Consider the following 10,923-nt stretch of genomic DNA (forward strand, 5'->3'; position numbering starts at 1 on the left):
CGGCAGAATCATGAGCCAATTAGTAAATCCTTTCACCAACAAAACACTAATGACAACAATCTGCTTATTATTAAGTAATTCATTTAGCAAAACTGCAAAACATTTCCCTTCTTACGGATATCTATGGATGGTTGGTCTGTCAAAAAAAGACAACCAAATATTAAACTGTTAACTTGAGCTCAGAACATTTCTTTAATAACATTTCACAATAGTGGGAACAATATTATTTGATTAACCAACAATGATCAGGGTTCTGAGTTTGTGAAGTTGTGGTGTTTTTTTTTCTTCTTCTTCTTCTCTAATATATTCATCTGAGAAGCAATCAACATATTCCATCACTTGTTGTTCTGCCTGCTCTGTACCTGTGGCTCAGAGTGTCTATAATGAAACCTCAGGACCTCCTCAGCCCGGAGGAAATGGCAGACGGAGCCTGGCCAGGAATAGACGCCGGCTGTTTGGGTCGATGGAGGCAATACAAGCGTCAGTGGGCGATTCCTCCCGTCTGCTTTCTGCTTTCTGCTCGGCCTGCAAAGAAAATCTCATTGTCTCGGGTCCTGATCTCGGAGGGGGGGAGGGGGGGGGGGGGTGGTGGTACCGGTCTGAATAGAAAAAAAAACCTTTGGGTTGCTGGTGCGTTAGGACTTTAAACATCGTAGTTAAAGCTCGGCTCGGGCGTTTGTTCTGGGAGAGAAATGGACGCGGTACGTGGGGCGGAAAACAGACGGCGTCCTCTCTTCGGCCTTTAACTCTGGCCCACCCGAGTATCGGAGCGTTAACGCTGATACAGGTGTAACGCGTTGCTAGGGATGACAAATGAGGCCATAACGATGCCTCGCTATTAACATCTTAGAATAACTGTCCAGTGGGCTCCAACGTGGATGTGTGAATGGGATTTTTATTTATTTATTTTTTGTGTGTGAGTCTGCAGCGAAGCCTCCGAAAAAGCAGACGCGGTCGCCCCTCGGGATTAGAGAGCAATAAAGGAGAGGACGAACGGACCCGGAAAAAGGTCCAGAACGCGCTCCAGACACATCGCCTTCACTGGAAATCAATCCGCTCTCGCGGGCCTCCCGCGTGCCGGGTTAAAGTGGGAGTGATGGCAGGGGAGAGCGAGCCAAGTAAAGAAACTGGGAGGTGGGAGCCGTGGGAGTGGAGGGAGGGAGGGAGGGAAGGTGGTGGGGGGAGGTGGGGGGGGGGGGGGGGGGGGCGGGAAACGAGTGGAATCGCCGAGCGAGTGGGGGGGCTGATTCGGAGCGTTACGGTCGGCCTGAATAGCGAGCTGCCCCTCGGCACTCTGGGTCTGAGGTCAGGTTGGTGCGTGCGGAAAGGAGGGGGAGGGTAGGGGGGAGGGGGGGGGGGGGGGGGAGTGGAGGGTTTCAATGCTTTTTGTTTGCTTTTGTTTGCTTTTATTTGCTTTTTTTTTTTTGAACAATCGTTGGTTGATGCTGAGATCCATCGAGCTGCTAGCTGCACCGACACACAGGTGAGTCCACTTTCTCCACTGGAGCCAAACAAAAAGAGAGAAAGGAAGGAGGGGGGGGGGGGGGGAGCACTAAAAATGAACTTTGGTGCTTTCATTTAATCTTCCCACGTCAAACTTTCCCCAGCCCCCCCCCCCCCCCCGATATATAAGGGCCTGTTGTGGTGAGGTTAAGCGAGCCGGAGGTCAACAATCACCCGGCACGCACAAAGGTCGTAAATCCCCTCGTATGGCTTCACGTCGGAGCGATGATAATTGTTCTTTGTTGTGAACGTGTCGGAGGTGTGAAGCGAGCGAGTTACACACCGAGCGAAGAGAAGAAGCACCGGGAGGCTGCGGGTGCTCGTCTAAAAGAAGAAGTCTGCTGTGGAGGTGGAAAACGCACACACACACGCACACGCACACACACACACACACACACACACACACCTAAACTGCACGTCGGTACAAGGGTGCACAGTGTCTTCTCATTCCCGGGACCCGTACGCCAGTGTAGACACAACAGGGCTGAAACTGATTTATAGCTCTGTCTTTTTTTTTTAATGATCAAACTTATTTTCACAAGAAAAAGGAGTTTTATTTTCTTTAGATGCATTTTAACATCCGTACAAATAACTGTAAAAGGACCAAAAGCATCAGGTGTGTCTCTCAGTGCGGTCTGTGGCAGCATTGAGCCCACTGCTGATGATCGGCTTAAAATGGAAACATCAGCTCAATCCTTTAATCTTTCTCAACAATTGTGTAAAATTGCTAATTTCAACTTCCCCAAAAGCCTGATTTGGTTTAATTGTCTTTATATTTTTCCCTGAATATATTAAAGTATTACATTACATAAATCAGAGGAAGAGCAACACATCCTCACATTTAATAAACTGAAACTATGGGAGAGTGAATGTGAATTGTCTATATATACATTTTACATATTGCAATATGAATATATATTAGGTTTTCTTTCCCTGGTTTCATATTGGTTTCTCCGCCACGGAACAACTCACGTTTTCAACCTGAAGGATTGTGAATTTTTTTTTTTTTAAATTAAATTGCAGCAGAGTGCTTCCCTACAGTTGCACGTTCCCCTAATGGATGATGAAATGTCAGTCTCGGCATCATGACGAATCGCGGTAATCGGATTTGCGGCAATTGGCCCACAAGAACATTGACATCTCGCCCTGAGTGCCATTTCCAAGTGCATTGCCATTTCACGGCACTCCAGAGCATTCACCTGTATCAAGTAAATGGCAGGAGCGACAAGCCAATACCCCCCCCCCCCCCCAGCGTCAGGCATGTCATTGTTGTCGTGCAAGTCTGTTAATGTATTAATGAGGTGGAAAACATTGATGCTTACGAACGAACTGCTCTAAAAATATAACAAGAAGGTTTCGGAGCAGAGAAAGAAATAATGAGGGGCCAGAAGAAGTTGGTGAGTGTGTGTGCGTGTGTGTGTGTGTGTGTGTGTTGGGAATGAAGAGATTCTCGCATGCGACCGTGCCGGGTCAGAGGCCAAGCTGTTGCTTATCGTTTGGCCGCAGCCACTTAAAGCTCCTGCAAAAAAAAAACGAAAAAAAAAAAAAACGATCCATGTCTCCATCTGAATAGGGGTACCGCATGTTGTCACGTCAATACTTTGCCATTGAAATGGCGGACAAAGACTTCCCTGCTTGACCTTCAACAAATCCCAACCCTGTCAGCGTGACGCCTGAGAGCTCCGTCTGCCCGGAACCACGGGAGGATGTTTATTGGAACCAAGGTCTCCTCTGACCCGGGTTCTAAAGTCTGTACATTTCCACTACATCCCCCTACCCCCCCCCCCCCCCCCCCACGATGCACACCTTCCACATACGCTACACGTGGAGGGAATACGTGTCACACTCCGTAGATACTCCGTAGATCAGCTCTCACTCCATCGAAGTGACCGTTCCTCTTTTCCTCCCAAACACTCGGGTCGGCTCCGCCCCACGCCGGGATCCACTGGGATCCACTGGGATCCACTGGGATGCACTGGGATCCACTGGGATCCACTGGCCCCCCACAGCCGGCTTAATCCTACGTCCTGTTGCACCGGAGGGGCCGCTCTCTCTGGGGACTGGCGGGTCGTGTCGTATCTGCTGCTGCTGCTTGTGTTCGGCCCTCCCTCCGGCCTGTGAGTTCAGCCTGACCCCCCCCCCCCCGGGGGCGATGAGATATGAGATCCGCCCCGAGGCGAGAGCTCGGTCGTGTGGGTGAAAAAAAACGCCCGGGGAAGAGAGAAAGCCCCCCCCCCCCCCGTCATCGATCACTACCTTTGAAAACGGCGCCCGCGCTGCTGGAATCAGAGGCGTTGTCATGACTACTGATCGCCGTTGCATGAAGAAGACGTGGTCAGCGGTCGGATTGATGAAAGCGCGAGGATTTACTAACCGGACCGGAATCGAAAAACAACAACTCCCTTCGAGGATTAACCGGACTGGACTGTGGTCCTTCGCGTGTCCCGGTGAGACAAACCGCCACGTTCTGAGGCCCTGGACAGTGCGTCCCCGCGTAGACGGGCTCACTGACCGGCCCTGAGGCCAAAGGTCAGAGAAGCCAAACTCCGACAGGCGTCGGGGGGCCCGGATGCTTCGTGCAGACGCTCTTTTTGTTTTGTGTTTCTCTGTGCACATGAAATGGTTCTTTTCATGGTGAAACATTGGCATTACTCTTAAAATGTAGTGGGGTAAAAACAATACAAAACCCCCCCCCCCCCAAAAAAACACATTTGTGAAGCTGTAGCGTGTCCCTTTATTGTTTTTAAATGGCGACATTCCTCCCGGAAAAAATAGACGATAACGCGAGCCGGATATTAAACAATAAACGCCGCGTGTCCTCTGCACAGTGTATCAAACCAACACCCCAGGAACTGATGGCTGTTTTAAAGAGACGTGAGGGGTCATGGGAAAAAAAGGAAATAAATGGAAATAAATGGAAATAAATGGAAACCTGTGCACAAACTTTATACTTCATGATTCAACACACATCAGGTTTATTCCATTAATCTTATTCTGAAAGTATCCTTCTTACTGTCACTATGAATTGCCTTAATGTAATACGGTTTTATTTAGATGGTGGACTGGGTTCTGTGGATATTCTTGATTTTGTTTGAGATCCATCAATCATATTTGACATGAGAGCCGCTTGGCCGTGTCACTTCTTCTCTCCTTCTTCTTCTTCTTCTTCTCTAAACCCTCGTCTGTGTCCCACGGGGGGCAGATGTTTACTCTCCGGCAGGGGGGGGGGAGGAGGCGAAGACATACAATACGATATTTAGTCAAGAGCACACAATTCTCTTCTCCACGACACCACCTCCCTGGCTCTGCACTCCCACTTATACGTGTGAAATTCCACCCCCTGCGACACTGTCACCGGAGTCGACCTTTACGCGAGGAGCCCGCGTGGCGCGGGAGATCACGGGAAGATAATGAGAGCTGTGGGCGCCAGTGGAGAGTGTGAATATCCGAGTTCATCCCGGTTCAAGTGTGCCCCCCCCTCCCTCCGCCGCTGCTTCCTGTTTCCTACACACGCCCGACGTCACGGCTTGAAGAACCGGACCTTCTCGGAGCACCGCATCGTGGCATCTCACTCATGCACAGAAAAGTCCAGACACAGCAAGTCCTTTTGTTATCTTCATGATTTTTTTTTTTTTTTTACCTGTTTTAATGGCTGTCTGCTGCTGGGAAGAAGAAAATAAAAAAGCACCACCAGTGAGGAACTCTCAGGTCTAATTAGAGCCAAAGAGCGCTAACAATGGCTCCTCTGCGCAATACCCCGAGATATGCCGTGATATTTAGATCCATTTATTCAGCCGTTGGTCTATCCAACTTGTTTTTCTTTCCCGAGGAATCCATTGCGAAATGCTCTACCCGCAAAATAACAAACATCCAAAAAAAATTTAAAAATAAATAAATAAAAGAGATCTCACTTTGAGTAAATTAGCAGCCACCGCCAGCGAAAGGTTACAAAGTGTGTCCAATTAAAAGTAGAGCAATGATCACGATGTGGCCGAGTGGAGGGCTCGTAATTTGCGGTTTTGGGATGTAGGAAATCAAACGAATGGATTGAAAAATGAGTTCAGACCTCTTCTTTGAGTCTGCCAAAATGTGTCCTGATGTCAGGGACCAAACGTCTGTATTTCAAATGCAACGCTTCCAATGCGACGAGCGTTGTGTTTCTTTTTGTAATGGTTTGTTAAAACTTTAGAGTTCGAGGGTTTGAAGTCGAGCTGCCGCTCGCAAAAGAATCGCACATCTGAGACTGTGAGGAAGAACATTTCTTAAGAAGTGATGAGAATCTGTTTGAATATTTGTCTCCCATCCGAGCTGGAGCACACAGGCTCTGTGTGTGTGTGTGTGTGTGTGTGTGTGTGTGTGTGTGTGTGTTTGTTTGTGCGCGCATACTGTATCTGTGTACTCCTTTGCTCCCCTGCTGACAGTGTGTGGGTGATGGATGGCAGTTGTGTGCACCGCCTGTTATGTCACACGGACACACACACACACGCACACACACACACACACACACACACACACACATTTGGCTCTCATTTTGAATAGCCAGCTTTATTACACGGACATAACCAGGATGACAATGCTCTCTAATGGAGCATGCTAACGCTGTGTCACACTCTCTCCTCCTTCACATTCCCACTAATCCGGACATGTCCTCCTCCGATTATGTTGATCCGCCGCTAATGAGAAATGCTAAAAACAAGGAAACGTCTCGTCTGTGTGCATTCGTGGGCTTTCTCTTGCCTCTGATACACATGCAGTCTGGATAAAAACGTCAAATCAAGTGACGAAAGCCCAACTCACAAACATCTTCATCCATTGCGTGGTTTTGGGGGAAACACGCACGACATTGATGTAGTGTCTCCTTCACCACGTTTTGAGATGGAGCGTCTCCACTGCCGGTGTTGACCGGTTTGCGTATCTTGGGGTTTCGTCCTCAAGGTCATGTGAGGCGGAGCTTCAGCTGCTTCCTCAAGTAACCCAGTCGGGCCCGGAAATTTCGCAGGTTTGCAGTCTTCGTGCAGTAGATTTTTTTTCCGTGTACCTCCCCCCCAAATAAGTGTGCAACGAAGCGGCATTGATCCGTGTCATTGTGCAAAGAGCAGCACAGGAGCTGCAGCCAGTTCCTCCTTCTTAAAATTCCAACTAATATTCAAGCAGACAATCCATTAGATGGACCTGCATCGTGCGTTTGCTTCTGTCAAAACACTTGATGGAAAATGTCCTTTTTGATGAAACACTTGTATCTTTCTCTCCTGGTACAGAGACGCTGCTTTCAGGAAACACACAAAAAGGGTACAAGTACACATGTGGTGGGAATATTTCCTCCCTACGTGCATCTGTTGAAAGCAGTTGTGTGGTTGAGTGTGCACGTGGAGATGTTTACACCGGATCCTTGTCTTCCCCGCATGCGATTGTCACGTGTGTGTGTGCGTGTGTGTGTCTGACTTAGTGCACGCATTAGTGTGCCTGTGCACCGTTTGATAGATTGAGTGGAAATAGGAGCTGACCTTAAAAATGTGATGGATGAGCTGTGTTGAACGCAGAATACTAAAGCTGCCGGTGTCAAGCACCAGACCCGGTTGGCTTCCAAGCTTAAGGTCACCACTCAGTGTCAGAAAACGGGAACCGGGTGCAAAACGGAGAGGAGATAATTCATCTCGCAGTGGCCCCCGAACCTCTGATCCCTCATCGCAGGGCCTTGTGCAGTCAGACGTGTCACGCCGAATTAGGCAAACTCACTCTCCACTAATTGGTTTTTCGGGGGGGAAAGGTTTCCGAGGCTGACATTGATAAAAAAAAAAAAAAGAAGAAAAAAGAAGAAGGGTGGCTTCCTTCTCTTGTTAGTCGAGTCGGAGTCAGAAGCACGTGGCAGATGTGGAGATGTTCCTCCACCGAGTACAAAACGCCCCGTTTTGCTGTGTCAGGTCACCGAGGAGCGGCCCACCGTCAGGCAGGAGACGAGGAGGAGTATATAAAAGCAATGAAACCCACGGATTCCTGCAGAGCCATTCAGCCGGGGGGGGGGGGTGTGTTTGTTTTTTATATTACAAGACGGACTCGTCCCCCCCGGCGGAGGACGCATGCAGCAGACCTGGCTCTTTCTTTTGATTAGAAGGCGGCGTAAAACTAATATATTAGTATATAATTTAGCCAAAACCATCAAAATGATATCAAATAAAGGCTTGAAATATCTCACTTTGCATGTAATGAGTCTATATAATATCTTAATTTCACCTTTTAAGTTGAATTACTGAAAGTAATGAGCTTTTGCACGATTCTAATTTTTCAAGTTGGGCTATTTCAATACATTCTTTTTTCTCTGAATTAACACGTGAGACCTTTTCTGGTGATTAAGGAAAACAATAATTAACAGATTAACTGATAGCGAGAATACGATTTTTCTTTCATTAATGTCACAATAACTCGCCCTTCACAGAGTCACACTGAAACAACACTGAGTATTGATTTGTAAATGCAGGCCATTTAGAGATGTCCTTCTTTGTTCATACCTTAAGTTCTATATTGATCATATCTTCATCCTTTTGAGAACATACATAATCATTCTTTTGGGGTTTTCAAATTCTAGAGAAACAAAGATTTTGCTCGGTAAAGGTCATTCACTGGTGATCAAAATGTTTTGGTGCATGTGTGTGTGTGTTTAGGTGTTACTCAGAGAAAGATGAAGAAGCAGAACCATGACGGCGATGATGTCTATGGCCTGAAGTGCCATTAAATACCCCCCCCCCCCCCACCCACCCTCTCAATTTTCCTGACATCATCCTACTCAACTGGTGGGAAGCGGCGGAGCCACCACTCATCCTCGCGCTCATCAGCGAAAGATGGACATCGACCGCATTCATCACGACACCGTCTCATTTCCTGCCCGGCGGAGTGGTGGGAAGTGGTCGTTTCGGGGCGAGATCACGGGGCGTGGGAGGTGGGTGGGGGTGGGAGTCACTGATGCGCAGCCGTGATGGGGGAAGGGGGGTTGGGGGGGGGGGTTTCAGGTGTACAAATGTGAGCCGTGGGTCCCAGGGCATCGTGGAGCCAACGCGTGCGAAGTGAAATCAGTCCTCCCTCCCCCTGAACATCTTGGTTCCAAGAAGAGAGAGAACTTTTATAGATAATGGAATATTTATAGAATATGGATGTGCTCTGACTTTTTTACATCCTCCATAAATCCTGGATTCATTTTAGACTGTAAGAAACATCTTTTCTTTTTTTCGCAGAGTGACCGCGACCCCGTCTTTTAACGCTTTTAATACGCCTTCACCTGGAGGAAATGAGTCGAGGCGGTGCGTGTGAGTGGGAGTAGTGAGAGGTGGCAGTATTATTAAAACCGCGGTGCAAAAACGGGGTCACCTCATTTACTCAGGTTATTTGGAGCTGCCGCCCCAACTGGCCGCTCGTGGGCTACAGATTCAGACGCGTCTTTGACAGCCCCATTTAGTTTGGAAAAAGGCGTAGACGCCGTCATCCCGGCCCTTACCTTCTCTTGCGATGATGATGATGATCACGATGATGATGATGATGATGATGATGATGATGGTGATGGTGACGGTGATGACACTCGCGTGGAGGAGAGTGCAGAGTGCAGGCGGGAAACAACTTTGTTGTTTTTGACGAGCGCACGAACGCTTCTAAAAAAAAGAGAAAATCTCAATCTCTGTTCGCTTCAGTAAATCTGTCACAGCGTTCGAGACGTGTCGGCGCCACGTCTCCCCGAGTCTCACACCGTCCTCTCGGGCGGATTGAACTGTTGATCGATGAGGGGCAGAGTTCGGATTCCCAACTTTCATTTCCCCCGTGATCCCTGCGGTGTGTCGAAACTGACGTTCCCTTTCGAAGCCGTCCTTGTCCACAGGAGCGGTTTTTACGCGTCTTGATCAAAGCCTGAAGCCACAGCTCGTGGTCCTGAGTGATGGGGGTTCGGCACCAGAACCGGGAGATCAAGCAAACTCAAAAGGCCCAAAAGGAGAGAAGCTTCCAGTATGTTCACCGTCCTCCTGGGAGAGGTTTGATTGAAGACAGGTTACAACAACATTACAGTCATTAGTGAGTCCGTAGACTTTATCTTTGGTCATGTTTGGAAATTTCAGATCTAATGAAGTACGTCTCTTGGCTTATTGCTATCGGACCTGCTTTCCGACTACGCCTGGATGCCGAACTGGATCTTTGCCCTTTCTCATGCCGGCCCGTTGCGTTGCATCTCCATCTCAAATTCGGAAGCAGGAATGTTTTGAATGTGCACAAAATGTTTGCAGAACGTTCGCTGCCTCCGAAGCAGAAGCTCTGCCGGCGTTGGCCCGACGAGCCGTCGAGCTGAGACGGCGCCACTAGACCCTCGGCAGCTTCATAACAAGCCGTCATTGTTAGCTAATTAGCCACCGTCCCAGTTGATTTCCAATTACCCCCCCCCCACCTCCCCCCATGAATGACGGCTGCGACTGAGGAGCCAGAACCCACGATGGTGTGGAGAAAAACACATGAGCTCAAAATGGTGATGTGACAAGCTTTTCCCAGAACCAACGTGTGTGTGTGTGTTTGTGTGTGTTTGTGTGCGAATGTTGTTTTGTGCGTGGGCGGTCCAAGCGCGCACACACACACACACACCGCGTCGAAATGAAGTGGGATCCGTTTCAGTGTTGACGGTAAAGCTGGGTTTCATGTAGCAGCTCTAAATTGCTGCCAGTCCGTCCATGAAGCTGGTAGCAAACAGTAGACGTGGTGTGATGATAAACATGAATAATAAACCGTGACGCACACACACACACACACACACACACACACAGGCAGGGGCCTCCGGGGGCTCAGTCGGGGTGCGTCCAGCATCGTATCGGCGGTAGATCCGTTACCCACTGAAGCTGTTCATTCTAATCACTATTCACTAAAAGGCCTCCCGTTAGCGAGACCTCGCCCCCCCCCCCCCCCCCCCCCCCGCCAATGCAACGCATCAGACCCGACAGCGCGCCCGTTCTAAATTGATTCATTTTGTTTTCGTTGATCGAATAGTTCTCCCGGTGCCGCCTTCAAATAATTTAAGTCACGCCTCATCGCTTGGTTCGGAGTCGGAGTGGAAGCAGTTTAGCGGCTCGGTGCTCTCGGCTGCAGCCGCAACACCGGTAAAATAGTTTCTCTGGCCGCATCTCTCGTCATTAGCAGGAAACCTCCAGGCTACCACCGCTGGTTGGTTATTGTTTTGTTGTGTGAGATTGTGATCTCCCGGAGCACTTTGCGAGCGCCATTAAGGCCCCATTTGCTCCACCAGAATCCCTCTTCGACTCATTTCGGGCTTTACCGCTCGTTTGTGTCAAAGTGTCTGTTTTGGACGCCGAGGAACGTTGCCCATTTCTCTCTCTTTAACGCGTACTTGTTGGGAGGCATGAATCTCGAGCGGGAGAAGTGGATCCAGCCGTCTAGTGG

The sequence above is a fragment of the Pungitius pungitius genome, chromosome 15 (genome assembly GCF_949316345.1).
Source record: "Pungitius pungitius chromosome 15, fPunPun2.1, whole genome shotgun sequence".
In the NCBI taxonomy this organism is placed as follows: domain Eukaryota; kingdom Metazoa; phylum Chordata; class Actinopteri; order Perciformes; family Gasterosteidae; genus Pungitius; species Pungitius pungitius.